This window comes from Chinchilla lanigera, unplaced genomic scaffold (genome assembly GCF_000276665.1).
Source record: "Chinchilla lanigera isolate Chin_1 unplaced genomic scaffold, ChiLan1.0 scaffold00080, whole genome shotgun sequence".
Taxonomy (NCBI): domain Eukaryota; kingdom Metazoa; phylum Chordata; class Mammalia; order Rodentia; family Chinchillidae; genus Chinchilla; species Chinchilla lanigera.
Window position 1 is genome coordinate 3,079,412 of NW_004955481.1, and position 12,666 is coordinate 3,092,077.

At 49.3% G+C, this 12,666-nt stretch overlaps 1 protein-coding gene across 3 annotated transcripts in view; it reads left to right on the forward strand.

Moving 5' to 3' along the window:
• Positions 1-9,028: 9,028 nt before the first annotated feature.
• Positions 9,029-12,666, forward strand: part of Slc6a4 (solute carrier family 6 (neurotransmitter transporter), member 4) — a 33,982-nt gene continuing 30,344 nt past the window's right edge. For 2 of the 3 annotated variants that reach the window (XM_013503528.1, XM_005402661.2), the window contains exons 1-2: positions 9,029-9,184; positions 11,795-11,889. The gene's annotated coding sequence lies outside the window, so the exon portion shown is untranslated. The remainder of the gene's footprint in view (positions 9,185-11,794; positions 11,890-12,666) is intronic. The other variant, XM_005402664.2, reaches the window with a different exon arrangement.

Here is a 12,666-nt window from a genome sequence, read left to right on the forward strand (position 1 = left end):
AGCGGCAAAGCGCCTGCCTGGCAAGCGCAAAGTCGTGAGTTCGGTTCCCGGTACCGGAGAAAAACAAAAAAAAAACAAAAAAAAACAACAACAACAAAGAAAAGGGTGAAATGAAAGACATTTAAAAAAAAAAACAACCCAAGTTTGCCCCAACAAAAGGAAGTGATCCAATACAACACATTTAATATGTATCAAAGAACATAGAGCAAAGGATGTGATAACTGAATCATTTAAAGTAACTAAATTTATAAGGTTCAAAAGATAAATATGTGAAAGCAGGGAGGGAGGTGATCAGAATTAGTATAAGGCCCTTGTGTGTAGATAAGTATATAGGTTAACTTTACACTTTAGTATGTTAATAGGCATGCTAAAAAAACTTTTAGATAAACTACTAAAAATAAGCAGAGGATAATACTTTTCAAGCAAGCATAAGTAAAATAAGCTGGGCATGGCGGTACATGCCTATAATCCCAGCAATAGGAAGGCTGAGGCAGGAGGATCACTTCGAGTTCCAGTTTGTGCTACACAGTGAATTCAAGGCCAGTCTGAACTATATAGTAAGACCCTGTCTCAAAAAAAAAAAAAAAAAAAAAAGAATGATAAAGTACACCATGACAACAAAAGAAGATATAGTCAATCCATAAGGAGACAAGACAGAGGAGAAAAAAGGACAACTATGGTATCCAAAGTAGGATAGTAGAAATAGATATAAATGTGTCAACTACAATATACATAAGTGGATTAAATGTAGAAAAAAGCCATGGTCAAATGGTTTTGGGTTTTTTAGTTCAAGTTTGGTTTTGTTTGAGACAGGATCTCACTGTGTAGTTCAGGCTGGCCTTGAGTTCACTGTGTAGCCCAGGCTGGGCTTGAACTCACGGAGATCCTCTTGCCCCAGCCTCCCCAGTGCTGGGATTACAGGTGTGCATCATCACACCTGATTTACACTGGGTTTTTAAAGGAATGCAGCCATCTGCTGTTTATAAGAGACATAGGCAATCTAGGATATTAAAAAAAGTCTAGAAAAGCTATATTAAATAGACACTAAACAAAATACATCTGGTAAAGCTATATTAATAAGCCACAAAAATCAAGGCACTCTGAGTGACCAAAGAGACCATCTAACTCTAGGGTCTGCAGTTCTGTGAACTGTGCTGTGAATGGCCTCCCAGGGGTTGCGCATTGCAGTGGCCCTGGAAAGGCTTTGAGATAAAGCCTTACTAGAGATAGAACCATTACATGACAGGGCTGGGGATTTAGCTCAGCGGCAAAAGCGCCTGCCTGGCAAGCGCAAGGTCGTGAGTTCGGTTCCCGGTACCGGAGAAAAACCAAAAAAAAAAAAAACCATTACATGACAATAGGCCTACTCCATTCTTGAGGAAAACGGTAGACGCTAAATTAGTACATACACCTCCAATGACATATGAAATATTGTAAGAGAAAAACTGAAGAACATGGGAAAATACGTAATCCAACATCATAATGGGAGGTTTTAACAATTTCTGGCCATTCAGAGAAGCAAAATACCAGGGGAATATATGAGAGAGTTAAGCATTTAGCAGGTTTGCTGTAACGGACAGGTACAGAACACTGTGTCTGGTGACCGTACCTCCTTCTCGAGCATACATGGGACTTTTCCAGTTAACCACACGCTAGACCGAGTCAACCTCAACAACAGGTGGAGGGTTGTACCGCCCTCCAGCCACAGTGCATCTAGGTGAGAAATCAGAATTAAAAGATAATGAGATATTAATCCCTCTGTGTTTAGAAATTTACAGTCCAAGAAGAAATCATAAAGGAAATTTAGCCTAAACAGTATTAATATATATCAAACTGAAGGATGCAGCCCAAACACTACTTTAAAACATTTGTAGCATGAAAATATTAAAATAATTTTATTAGAATGTAAAAAGGGCTGAAAATTGAGCTAAACATCTATGTCAATAAATTAGAACAGCAAAGTCAACCTACAGAAAAAAAGGTATGACAAAATGAAACAGACTCAACAAAGCTAGAAGCTGGTTCTTAAGGAAGGAAGCACATTAAGAAATCTTTGGCCAGACTGAAAGGGGGGAAACATACACAGAAGGAATTAAAAAGGGTACCGGGTTGCTGCAGATACTAGAAAAGTAAAAAAATACTCAAACATTGTCACGAGTGAAGACACAAATGCACAAATTCATGAAAGAACAAGATAAAATGGTAATGTTTGAAGCTGGCCAGAAAATGGGGTGTTAAAAGATTGAGCAGAGGTGAAAAAGTTGAACCCTGAGCCAGTGATAGAGAGACCCAGTGATAGACAAGCCAGTGTATAGCCAAGCATTACATAACCCCCAGGAGTTCAGCCGTGACAGCACCAGAAGCATTACCTCTAAATGGGAGCAGGAGCGTCACCAAAGGGTTGAATGACTGTTCGATCCCTTGCTACTCTGGGCTACTCATCAGTGCATTAGTTCTATGGAGAGGTGAGTTCTATGGAGAGGGAAAAGCCGTTTATGGTGTGGAGGTCGGGACAGAGGTGACGGTCTAAGCACCATGAGGGCAGTGTTTACAATCTGAAAGTCTTCAGCCGTGCGGAGCTCCTAGAACACTCATAGAACATCAGAAGTCTTCGCTGAAAAGTCTTGATTATCCCAAGAGGAAAGATGGAAAAAAGACTATTTTATGGCATATGGAAATATTTTATGAGTCTGGCATAACCCTGATAAGGATAGTAAAAAATATATATGCAAATCTCATCCATAAACATAGATGCAAAAGCAATAAACCAAGGCTAGCAGTATTTAGGAAGATAATCTTCACAACCAAATGCTTAATAAATGCCATTTTTCACACAAAATCAGGACCCAGGGGAGAGAAACGAAGAATGGCGGGTCTGTCTTCTCTGCTGGAGATAAAGGGCAGGGGCCAACATTTTTACCAGAGATCTGAGCTGGAAGAACTTCCTGACACACGGGCAGACTAGGAAATGGGAAGGCGTGGGACTGTCCTTTCCATCACTGAAGGACTGTGTCAGCAGAAGGCGAAGCTGATGAGCTGTCTGGAGTCCTCAGCCCAGGCTCCTCTATTTGTGTGTGACCGGAAGCCAAGGCCTGATAGGGGGACACGCCGTCCGGATGTGGTGGTGGCCATCTGCTTGCTTTGATCCTCGGAGAGCAGCGTAATTCTAAGTTGCTGTGGGCAGCGCCCGGCTCTTGCACTTGAATTCCCATTCCTCCTGCGGGGTGGGCGTGAGCATCGTGGCCAGCCGTGGCTGTGGTCGGGCATTTGTTAGGTTGGACTTTTTGACTCCGGATGAGTTCTCTCCCACTGAGGACCCCCTGTTCTGGACCTTTATTGCTTCTCACTGAGGGTGACTCTTCCTCCTCAGGGTCTGTTACTAACAGATTGAAAACTGGCTATAACCAGCCCAGAGACTCTCTTTTTTCTTTCTCAAACTCCGAGTCCTTTACACATCACTGCAGAGGGAAAGGAAGAAAGGGAGGGAGGGAGGCCCACCTCCTACCAGTTGCAGGAGTTTGTGACAAAGTGGACAAGGGGTATGGAGGTGGGCAGCCGTCCGTGCGCTTCTTTCTGGGTACAGACTGAAGCTTGGTTACTTCTCCTCTAGAAAACCTCTAGCTCAGCAGCACAACTGGAAGTAGACAAGGTGGTCTCTAAGCCGTCTCTCTGGCTAGCCCATGACAGCTGGTCTTTGTTACATTAAGGAGAAGGATAGGACCGCTGCCCAGGGTGGATGAATGGCGGAGAGGGTCAGTGTGCTGGACTTAGAATGGTAGCATTTCTGGGACTGATGAAGCACTTGCCTAGCCTGGGCAATCCCCAGCACTGAAAAATAAAAGAAAATAAGATAAAACTGTAGCATACCTGCATCTTACCTAGCAGAGACCTCATAGATGCGCTGGTTCAAATGTCTCCAAAACAGAAGTCCTTTAAATTCTACTTAGGCGAATTCAGTAACAAGGACCCACGGCCTCCCCGCCCCCTCCCACCTACCCAGGTTCGACTTCCTCACTTCCCTGCGAGTTCTCTGTCGTCCCCTACTTTGTCCCTGGAGTATACCAACCTCAGTGTGGCCCCTGCTGTTTCCCCTACCTAAAGCCCTACCCTCAGGTCCTGCATGGCTGGCTTCTCATTGCTCTGGCTGTGGCCCGTGTCACCTCATCTAAGTAGCCTCCCCCTCTCCACTCTCTGCGGCGCCCCCAGATCTGTCACTCTCTGTGCTCTTATTGGAATCTATTTTTTTCACAGCACTAACTGCTTTCTGAAATTATCTTACTTATTTATATGTTTATTGTCTGTTTTCCCCACAGTCAATACTCCCTGTCAGCTCTCCAAGGGCAGGAAGTTTGTCTTGCCTACCAGTGTATTCTCCGTGCCCTGCTCCTAATAAATACCAGGAGGCTGATGGATGGGACATGTCCTACATTCTGACAGCTACGATCAATTAGAAGTTTATACATAGAGCTGAAGTCTGCTTCCCTGCGCCTGGCTCCGTGAGGACGGGTACCTCATGGGTCTTCCTATTTCAATGCCTAACATAAAGGTCTAGATTCCACAAAGGCATCCGGCATAGGGGAGTAGAAAAGGTGAGCAGAAAACCATGAAACCCACTTTTTCCCTGCTTGAACCTTTCTTCTTTCAAACAACCTAGCCCAGCAGAAGGAGCAGGGCTGTGGACTCAGGCAGACAAACTGGCCTTGCCACTTGGAGGCTGTGTAAGCCTGGAGAAGTCACCTAATGTCTCTGAGCCTCAGTTTCCATATTATACATAATGAAACACTGTTTTGAAATGTATTCAGTATAAAAACTCACAACTTGAAAAGGAGGAAAATGAATTTATTTTTAATAACATATACAGTAGGCTGAGGCAGAAAGATTGCTTTGAGTCCAGCCTGGGCAACTTGGCAACTTAGTGAGACCCTGTCTCAAAATAACAATAATAATAATTTTAAAGGGGGTGGGGGGATATAGTGATTCAATCCCTACTACCACAAGAGAAAAAACAACACAGTAAAATACAGCATAAAACCTATATGGTAGGGGCTGGGCGTGGTGGCGCATGCCTATAATCCCAGCACTTGGGAGGCTGAGGCAGGAGGATCGTTGCGAGTTCGAGAGCAGCCTGGGCTACAAAGTGAGCTCAAGGCCAGCCTGAACTGCTCAGTGAGACACTGTCTCAAAAAAAAAAAAAACCCACAAACAAACAAAAACAAACCAAAAACCTATATGGTAGAGAAAGTTCAAAAGACAATACACATAATTTCCTCTTTAGATGCTAAATAAATGGCAGCTTTTATTTTTAAAAAAAAAAAGTCAGTTCTCATGAGCTTCTCCAACAGATCTAGCATTGTGCCAAGCCCTCCGGGGATTAAAACAATTCCCTGTTCTCCAGCTGAGTCTGTCAGATGTTGAAGGGGCAGATGGCTGTCTATGCACACCACAGAGGTGAGCCGGCTTGGAGTTGGAGGGGAAGAAGAGGTGCTATCTAGTTTCAGACTAGCTTCTGGCCACAGTGGGCACGGATATCAAGGCTGAGAGTGGCCAGCTTTCCAAGAAGGGGCGGAGGGGAAACTCCCCGGGACAGAGGTGCATGAAGTCTGCGAAGGGGAGGAAGAGAGAGAGACTGTTCGGTAATCTCTCAGGACAGAGAACAGTGGAAGCAGCTATGAGAGAGAGAGACAGAGAGAGAGATGGGGAGAGAGGGAGAGAGAGAGGGAGAGAGAGAGGGAGAGAGAGAGAGAGAGAGAGAGAGAGGGTAAGAGAGGGAGAGAGAGCGCGGGAGAGAGAGAGAGAAATGGCTTTTGGCGCTGGGAGCAGAGGCCTCAAATTCTCAGTCGCTCCGTGCCTTGGATCTGATTCGGAGCAGAGCACCCGGCTTCCCCTCTGGACTCTAGCACCCTTACTAGCAGTGCAGAGGAAACACCGCCTCTTTCTCAAGCGAACAAAACTAAGTACTTAAAAGAACGCTGGCAGTGGGTCATTTGTCCTCGTGAGCCGGTAGGCATGGAGCACAGCTGGGTCCCTGGGAATCCGTCAGGGTTCTTCCCGGATTTGTGAGAAGCCCGGGGCTCTTTAGAATGTGCCTTTCTTCTCCTTTCTCCTCCCCACTTTAAAAACTAATTTTAAAGAGTGCTGCTTTTAGCTAAGCATCATGGCACGTGCCTGTAACCTCAGCCACTTGGGAACCTGAGACAGGAGGATCTCAAGTTCAAGGCCAGCCTGGGCAACTTAGGGAGACCTTGCTTCAAAATGAAAAGTGAAAAAGGCTGGAGATGTGGCTCAGTGGTAGCAGAGCACTGCTAGCTTTGATCTCCAGTACCAGGAGGAAAAGGAAAGAAAATGCCATGCTTTCTAACTGATGTGCGAGACTCGGTTGTTGATTTGCTGTGATGACCTTTCCAGCCCTCAGGCACTGGTGTTGGTAGCACCGGGTGTTAGAGTAAGAGCCACCTTCCTGATCATGCAGGGACGCCCTGTCCCCCCACCTCACCCTCGGCAAGGTCCCTGCCGGACTCTTCAGGGCGCCTTCCCTCAAATCCCTCTACCCTGCTCCATCTGGAAGAGCTGGGCCTGCACAGGCGGCTGCGGTGTTGTCTGAGGCCCAGGCCCAGGGTTCTCAGGCAGCCAAGGGAGGTTCTCTGCTCTGCACAAGGGTGACAGGAAGTTAGAGCCCTCGTGGTCCAGTCATCCTCCCAAAGCCCTGTCTTTGCACACTGCTGCATTTTGGGGCTCAGGCTTTCCACACATAAGCCTTTGGGGGGCATTTCATACCAAACCCTAACACAACAGGAAATGTCTTCCCCGATGCCTAACTACAGTCTTGCCCAGGCCAGGAAGCACTCAGGAAGCAGAGAAGCCACATCCTGGGAAACAGGTGATGACATCTGTCCACCTACCCTAAGTTGGGGCGAGGAGGGACAATCAAGTGATGCTCCATAGGACACGGCATCAAAATCTGGGATCTTGATAGAGAGAGACGTACATGCCAGAGAAAGGCAGGGCAGTGTAGCCATAAGTATCAGAAACCCTGGGGATGAGGGTGCTGTAGCCGGGAGAGACATCAGATCTGTTGACAGGACAGTGGGGTGGCTGGGGCTAAGGCATCCCTGATGCCCACAGTACAGGAGTTGCACTTGTCCAAAACACAGGTTCAGCTGGGCACAGTGGTGCCCGCCTGTAATTCCAGCACTCAGGAGGCTGAGGCAGGAGGATCACCACGAGTTTGAGGCCAGCCTGGGCGACATAGGGAGCTCAAGGTCAGCCTGAACTGCATAGCAAGACCCTGTCTCAAAAAAAAAAAAAAAAAAAAAAAAAATTAGTTCAATTTTTTGCTGACTTATCAGGGATGTGATGGTAACAAGGGAAAGGTACGGTCGTGTGAACCTCACGTCCTTTTCTGAGTGCCTCTTGGCCAGGAGCGGCCAGGAAGGAGATGGTCAGCGTGTCCCAACTGAAGGGAGAAAGGGTACAGAGGGACATGGATCACTCCTGACAGCAGGATGGACACTGCCATGGTTCCCATGCTGTCTCACAGACAGGGCCACCCAGGGAAGGTCCCCGAGGCCAGGTGAAGGGGCTGTCAAACCCACAGAATTAGGGGGCAGAGTCAGGATTGCTCCCAGTCCCTGGGACCCCAGCGCGTGTCCAGCATCCAGACAGGAAGAGCACAGCCGGGAGAGGCAGGGCAGCTGAGCAGGAGCAGGGAAAGGCCGGAGTAGAGGGGGCAACCAATTAATGAGACTGGGAGCGGTGTTCAAGCCACAGTGAGACGGCTGGGAAACAGGGTGGAAACCAGGGCCTTTGCTACCTGCTGGAGCCACCTCAACGCCCCTACAGCTATGGGCCCCCTTGAGCCCGGTCTGCCTTGTCTCTTCCTCAAAATGGCCCTTTTTACATTTGTGCAGCCCCTTGTCTGCACAGCACTGAAAGCGTCCACCGAAGAGGAAGGGCGCTGGAGACCACCGTGCCCCTAGGAAGGGGAGGCGGGGGGGTACGATCTGCCCCCCGGGGATGAGGCTGGGACATGAAATGCCCACGCCTGCCGGGGATCACCAGCCCGACTGCCCCGCTGGCGGGAGCGCTCCCGGCTCTCCCTGCAGTCCCAGCCCTGGCTTCTAGGTGGCACCAAAACCTCGTACTGATCGCGCTGGGCTGGGCGCCTCCGCAGGCGCGCGGCTTTCTGGGCTAAACTCCCCCAGGTACAAAGGGGCTAGACTTACCGCCGCTACTTCCTTTCTGACTTGGATTGAGCTACCATTCCTCCCTCGCCTGGTCAGCCAAAGCCTGACGTCTGTCCGCTCAAAGCAATACTGCTTCTGTTCTTGGCGGGGCGGAAATAATGTGATTTCAGTGAAAAGGCAGTGTAATAACATTAATTCATCTTAAGCATAATTTTTTAAATTAACCGACCAACCTATGCACATGGTCGCAAACAATGGGCTCCTTTATAACCCCCTCAAACACCTTTCTTCCGCAAACACCACGGGCGCGGGCGCTCCTGCAGCTCGGCACTCGCGCTCTGGCTGGAATCCGCTTTGAACGGCGGCCGGCGGGTGAGAGGAGCGCGTCCTCCATTCATTCTGCAAGTATTAATTGTGTGCAGCTGCTGGAGGCTCAGGGGACGTGGAAGAATCAGACGGGGTCCCCCGGCTGCGCTCGCGCCCCGGCCGCAGAGCCGGAGGAACCGGCGGAGGGTGGGGATCTGGGCGACCCTGGCGAGAGCGGCCAGGAGGGACTCGTCGGGGGTGACGGAGAGGAGTCTGGTCAACAAAGATCGCTCCGAGGACCTGAGGTGGAGCAGAAACCTGAATAGCCTTCGGGGCGCGTTTGGTAGGCGAGGAAACGAACCTCAAGAGTTGCGCAGCAGCTCCGCAAGCCTCAAGAGCAGCGAAGTCCGCTCCGTCACTGCCCCGCCCGCCCCCTCGGGTCGCCGCCCCACTATGGGGGTCCCGCCCCTCCCCCACCCCAGGAGACGCCCCCCAGCCGCGGGGAAACAAAGTTTCTTCGCCACGAGGTGACGCAGAGGTTCTTGAAGAGCTCTTTGGCGGCGGCTATCTAGAGATCAGACCATGTGAGGGGCCGAGAGTACAAATAGTGCGGCGCGGGCGCCGGCTCTGCACAGCAGCGGACGCCTGGGGCCTCGAGGGCGCGAGGGTCGCGCCGCCGCCCGCCGCCCCGGCAGGTGGGTCCGCTCCCCTTTGCCTGTAACCCCGCTTCTTTCCAGGTGCCGCCCTGTCCCGCAGCGGAGCCGTCTCGCGGCTGAGCTCCCGCCCAGTCCGGCCAGGGCTCCGCTCCTCGGGGCTCCTTTGTCCACTGCAAGCCGGGGCTGGGCCGGGAGGACGACTCGGTCTTAAGCAAAAGTGCAGCCCTGCGCTTTAGGGAAAAGTTGCCTTAGTTTCAACCCGCGTTTGATGTTTGATCATCACTTTGCTGCCATCGCGTGCGAACGGCTTTATGCGTTTGTGCAGAGAGGGTCCTGGTGGACACAGATGCCCAAATATCTAGGGAAACCTTTGAGTGACACCGACGTGAGCTGAGTCTTGGGTTGTTTTTCGCTGGCAAGGCTGACGCTCAGATCCCTCCCAGGCCATTCAGAATTTATGGGAAACTCCAAGGAGCTCTTCTGCGTGGCTGAAGTGTGTGCGCGCCCACGCGATTGCTTGAGAAGTGTGTGCTTTCAAATTTGTCTTGAAAAAGCTCTCCGGAACCACGGAGCAGATTTCCTTTTACTTTCGTAGATTGAATTGTTCCTGCTCCGGTTGGGAGGGGTCTAAAAAACCTGAGAAGGGTGGAATTTCTACGAGTCAGACGTTACAAGAGCTTGTATGTATTTTTATGATCAATTTTGTCCAGAAAAGTGAACCAGGTCAATGGATTATTTATGAACCTGCTAGCTCTCATCATAGTAAGATGAGATCAAATATTTAATGTGTTTTGCCTTCAGTTACATAGGAAAAATGTCTAAGAAGGCAACACTGGGATTTGTGTTTAATGAAGGGGAGAGGAACTAGGTAGGGGCAGCATTAGTGTCTGGGTGTGTGGGAGTGGAGGAAGAAACCACAGCTTTCTCTCCATCCCATCACTTGCTTTTGTGGCGCTATGGATGCTGAAAGGCTGTGTTTTCCTACTACAGACCCCTGGGTGTTTGTGACTGTTCGAGCGTAGGTGAGAAGCAGGTTCTGCTGCAGCTCCTGAGAATTACTCTCGTGTGTGTGAGTGTGTGTGTGTGTTGCTGGGGATTGAACCCAGGGCTTCACATATGCTAAGTGTGTAAGAACATGCTTAGTAGATGCTCTACCACTGAGCTACACAAAAAAGAAATGGGTTTGGATATCCAGGCTGGTAATTATATCTCTGAAAGCCTTAGATGGATCCACCAGTGTCGTGGGGACTTCTGATTCATTATAAAGTAGGAAAAAAAAACCCACACACAAAATGGCTCGCTCAATCAGGTGTGGGGTTTGATTCACACCGAAATAGTTTTAGTCTGCTCTTGTTCAACTTCAGAGAGAGAGAGAGAGAGAGAGAGAGAGAGAGAGAGAGAAAGAGAGAGAGAGAGAGAGAGAGAGAGAAAGGAATGAATGAAGGGAGGGAGGGAAGGTGGGCAGGAGGAAGGAAGGAAGGAAGGAGAGAGAAAGAAAAGGAAAGAAAAGAAAAGAAAAGAAAAGAAAATAAGAGAAAACCTCAAATTCTGGTACCTCATCCAGGAGATTTCAGAAGTAATTAGCAGCCTAAATAGTCAAACCCATTTCTTTCAGGCTCTTTAGGAAATACATGCACGAAAGGTGAGAAGAGGGAGACAGAATAATGTTGACGTATGATTGGAATCAGCGAGACCTGCAAGCCAGTACCTCAGAACCACTTGGGAGTGGTTTAGAGTCATCTGAGCATTTCTGGTGAAACATGGAGACGCCTGTCTAAGAGTTTCTCAAATGGGCGGAGCGACTGTGGAATGAGAATCCGTGACCGAAGGGGGATTAGGAGTGAGGGTTGGGCTCTCTCTGTGGCAGGCTTGCGCAACACTCTGGATGTCCCTGCCAAGGAACAACACAGGTAGTTCCAAAAATTAAGCCTATTCACGGCAGCTCCTTCTCTTTCATACTTTTAAAGTGGTACAATTAAATCATGCAGTCTTTTTTTTTTGAGAAAGCAACTCAGGACTTAGCTATTCTCAGTAAAACTTTGGCTCCTCTGGGTCTCATGATCTTTGGCTCCAAAGAGGAGAAAGCAGGGAGATACGCTTACAAGGTATCCAAGTCTCCTCCAGTTCATTCTCGGACTGTGGCCCAACTCTCTCTCCTTTAAGAAAACAGGAACTGTAATAATGGTGCAAAATTGCCTAAGAGCTTGGACTGTACTCAAGAAACTGCTGTCGAATCAGGGTCTTCTGGGGGATCTCCTGGGGTTTCACTCACAGGCAGAGGCTTTGCACACTCTGACATGTGTAAGCTAAGGCCTACATTTCTGCACCCAACCAACAGGAACTGAGTTCCCCAGCTCCCCTCATGCTGTCCGGAAGGTGCCCAGGGTGTGGTGCTGGGGAAACAGCCCCCGGCAGGAGGATTTGGGCTGTGCCTGTTCCTCCTAACTGATCCTGAGCTGTTGCAGATCAGCCACGCTCCCCTGAGACCCGTGGTGCTCAGTGGTGCGGCCTGGGTGTGGAGACCGTCAGAACAAGCACCAGTTTCTTGGGACAAACGGGGCAGACTCACCATGCTTTAATGGGGAGTCAGTTTCTGTGCTGCCTGGAGCAAAACAGCATCCTAAGGAAAGTAAACCGACATCTTTTTAGGAGAGACCTTGATGGAAAATAGATGAAACCAGCCTTTAAAAGACACCTGGCATAACTGATCATACCCGAGCAGAGAATTGCGCTTCATTTCTAGGGTGAGTATGAGACCCACCACGGGCTGACACAGCCCCCCTTATTCGCAGGCAGAGCTCCTTCCACGACTCTGGTCCACACTGAACAATGTGGTTTAGGAGTGATACCCTGCCCGGGACAGCCCCTCCAGCCTTCCGCTGCTTAGCTCTTGGTGACTGGGAAGATAAATGCTCACTTACTGAATATCAACCGCATGCTTTTAAACTGAGCAAGCATTTTCCCAGTCCTGGGTCTGATAAGGTGACAAAACGAGTGACGGTAAGGCTGTGCAAGGCTGTCTGACTGCTTTGCTATTTCCGCCCTTCCTTTGGTGTCCCTGGAACCTGGCCGCAGCTCCCTAGCTCCCATCCAACCCGGGACCAAGGAGCCTTGACAATGGGTGTTTAAGTCAGAGGCTCTTCAACTCCAGGACTGGATGGAGCGCTGTTGAGAACAACAGCCTCTGGACTGCAACATAAAGACATGGAGGTGACGTCCCACGGTCTCCAGAGACTGACAAGTGACAAATGGCAGGGGAAGGTCTCCTGGGAGGCTGAGGTCCAGCTCATGTCATTATTTGAAGGAGGGCGGACACGAGTGAATGAGGGGTTATGACAGGCCCAGCGGTAACCTGGGGCGAGCGCTTCTCAGTGGCTCAGGAAGGAGCCCCAGGTGGCAGGGCGGTGGGCCTTTGCCAAATTGCATTTTTGTGTGATCCTTCAAGGCATAGTCAAGGAAAAAAAAGAACACTTATTTCCTTTGTTATTGACCTGCTGAAAAAAAAAAAAACTGATTTTTTT